This window comes from Ips typographus, unplaced genomic scaffold (assembly GCF_016097725.1).
Source record: "Ips typographus isolate SLU unplaced genomic scaffold, UJ_Ityp_2.0 IpsContig156, whole genome shotgun sequence".
NCBI classification, from domain to species: domain Eukaryota; kingdom Metazoa; phylum Arthropoda; class Insecta; order Coleoptera; family Curculionidae; genus Ips; species Ips typographus.
The window spans coordinates 82,761-86,463 of record NW_028098546.1 but is presented as its reverse complement, the minus strand read 5'-3'; positions in this window follow the sequence as shown (position 1 = coordinate 86,463).

Here is a 3,703-nt window from a genome sequence, read left to right as displayed (position 1 = left end):
TAACTCGGTTAGTTTGGCAGTTAAAAAGCTGAAATTTTCAGGGTACAAACTTACAATCTTTTAGCATGTCAGGACAAAAAATTACTAAAATCCTCTAAGCGGTTCCCAAGCAATTGCCCTCCAAACATTAAAACTTGCATATCTCCGTTATTTTTTAAGTTAACTGCCTGAAATTTTTCGCACATATACTCCAAGATTGTATGAATATTTGTACCAAAAATCACCTTAATCGGCCAAACGGTTCTCGAGTTATGGGCCTTAAAACATTTCTCCATTGTAATGGAGAAAACGTAAAAACGCTCTAACTCGGTTAGTTTGGCAGCTAGAAAGCTGAAATTTTGCAGAACGCATTTTTGGAGCTAATCCAATTTAAATCAACCGAAGAAGAGTGGGGGGGGGGAACTGAAATAAATTCCTGGGAGAACTAATCCGCGCCCACGTCGAACGCTAATAACAATATCGGATACGACGTTTTCATATAAATTTCATGCGGATTCGAAAATTGGCGTCGAAATTGCGGATTTATTATTAAATTGCGCATCAACTTTGAATAAGATACGGCAGGATTACCTCTCGGCTCTGGAAACGACGGGATTTTCCCGGATAAATTTTCAGGAACAACCTCTTTTTGTATATTTTTTATACGCTCAATCCAACTGCAAAATGTGCAAGAAGTTTCAACTCGATCGGTCCACTGGAAGCCGAGTTATGGCGATTTAAAGCTTTATTGCTGACGTGCTCAACTTTTACCTTGAACTTTGAGGCCCTCTAGCGGCCAAACGCGTCAACCTAGAGTGGTCCGGTCAACGTCACGTGATAGCCCCTTTCATTAGCTTCATTTTGTTATTCGGTGTTTTTATGCAGAATGTTTCAAATAAGCGAGTTATTGGCGATCAAACGGAACGATGCACCGCACTCGAAGGTGCAACCAAAGTGGTCAATAACTCCGCTAGGGGGCGTCGTACGAAAAATTGTAATGAGACCGAAAAGTTGCCTTTTGGTCCAACAAACGCTCTCCCGAAATCAGTTTGTCGATATCTCTAACCGTTTTCGAGATATTGCAGTTGCGCTGTTACCAAGGCTGTGGCTGAAGTAAAGGACTTTCTGAATGTAAAGTTTTAATTGTGTGGAGAAGAGTTTACGGATTTTTACAGAGAAAATATGTGATTCTGGGGTAATTTGGTCTGCCCGACACGCTGGTGAAAACCGTTTTTCGATATCTCTTACCGTTATCAAGATATCTCGCAAGATATGCGTGATAGTTCACTTTTTACCAGTTTCAATGCAGGAGCAAAAGAAGCACTATTTTCCCACTCAAAATCAATTTTTTACGCACTTTTATCATCAAAACTAACGCTGCTAGAAGCAAAAGATTTTCTAACCTTAAACTTTTAATTTTGTGGAGAAAAGTTTACGGATTTTCAAAAGGAAAATATGTGATTCTGGGGTAGTTTGGTCTGCCCAACACGCTGGTGAAAACCGTTTTTCGATATCTCTTACCGTTCTCGAGATATCTCCCAGGATATGTATGATAAATCACTTTTTACCAGGTTTAATGCAGGAGCAAAAGAAGCACTATTTTCCTTGTCAAAATCAATTTTTTGCGCATTTTTATCATCAAAACTAACGCTGCCAGGAGCAAAAGACTTTCTAACCTTAAACTTTTAATTGTGTGGAGAAAAGTTGACGGATTTTCAAAAAGAAAATATGTGATTCTGGGGTAATTTGGTCTGCCCGACACGCTGGTGAAAACCGTTTTTCGATATCTCTTACCGTTCTCGAGATATCTCCCAGGATATGTATGATAAATCACTTTTTACCAGGTTTAATGCAGGAGCAAAAGAAGCACTATTTTCCTTGTCAAAATCAATTTTTTGCGCATTTTTATCATCAAAACTAACGCTGCCAGGAGCAAAAGACTTTCTAACCTTAAACTTTTAATTGTGTGGAGAAAAGTTGACGGATTTTCAAAAAGAAAATATGTGATTCTGGGGTAATTTGGTCTGCCCGACACGCTGGTGAAAACCGTTTTTCGATATCTCTTACCGTTCTCGAGATATCTCGCAAGATATGCGTGATAACTCTCCCTGTTACGAGATAAGTTGCTGAAACCTGGCTCAGGCAGTAACAAAAACTTTAAAAATTCATATCTCCGAAACTATATGAGATAGAGCGATGAAATTTTCACTGGATCTAGGTAAGGTCTGGGGGGTGTCCAGAAAAAAATTTCATTACAATCGAGCGTCCCGAAGGGACGCAATCCAGGACAGTTCAAAGTAAGTGAAGTTAATTCCTTTCCAGGCTTCTTAGCCTTAAAATGTAGTGAATTTTGGCGATTTTTGTGCGACAAAATGCTTAAATTGGGGTCTTGTCGACTAATTGAATTTACGACGACAAGTCGGTTGCCTTCGGGGATGGATCTATGCGAGAAAGACGTCGTTTTCGCCGCTCTGCCAATATCTCGGAATCCCCACCGGAACGATCTGCATCCTTTGCTCGTTTGCAAGTTTTCCCAGTTTGCCAGAGCCAGCTAGATAATGTCATAAAGGACACTTAACTCGGATAAACTCAGTTTCGCTTCAAACCAGCTCGATTTCCGTCTCGGTTAGTTGCTTTTCCTGTCAAAAACACCAATTACTAACCTAACAAACTTTAACCTCATTTCCTTGTAACGTACAAACTGTCATAAAAACGTCATTTTTCCATCAATCGAGCTGATTTTTTGAGGGTTTGTAGTACTAAGGTACTAGTATAACCCCAGAAAATTTCAGATTTTTTCCCCACTTAGTTTCAGAGATATTCAACTTTGAAAGTTCCTTGCAAGAGAACCAGTTGTGGTTGCACCGTCAAACTTCCACAAGGCCTCAAAAATACAATTTTTGAGTTACAAAGTTGATTTTTGCACTGGATTGTAGTACTAACATTCTAGTCTAACCCCAGAAAATTTCAGATTTTTCGGAGGAATATTTAAAAAGTTACAGGCTTTTAAGAATTATTGTTTAATACAAATAGTTTGAGAACTCCGTGCCTTTATCGCTCTGAAGGAGGTTTGGTTCAAACTGTTATAAAAACGTCATTTTTCCACCAATCGAGCTGATTTTTTGACAGTTTGCACTACTCAGGTGCTAGTATAACCCCAGAAAATTTCAGATTTTTTCCCCACTTAGTTTCTGAGATATTCAACCTTGAAAGTTCCCACCAAAGGTCAAACTTCCACAAGGCCTCAAAAATCCAATTTTTGAGTTACAAAGTTGATTTTTGCACTGGATTGTAGTACTAACATTCTAGTTTAACCTCTAAAATTTTCAGACTTTTTGGAGGAATATTTAAAAAGTTACAGGCTTTTAAAGAATTATTGTTTAATACAAATTGTTAGGAAACTCCGAGCCTTCATCTCTGTGAAAGAGGTTTGGTTCAAACTGTCATAAAACCGTCATTTTTCCAGCAATCGAGCTGATTTTTTGAGAGTTTGTAGTACTAAGGTACTAGTATAACCCCAGAAAATTTCAGATTTTTTCCCCACTTAGTTTCTGAGATATTCACCCTTGAAAGTTCCCACCAAAGGTCAAACTTCCACAAGGCCTCAAAAATTCAATTTTTGAGTTACAAAGATGATTTTTGCACTGGATTGTAGTACTAACATTCTAGTTTAACCCCTAAAATTTTCAGACTTTTTGGAGGAATATTTAAAAAGTTACAGGCT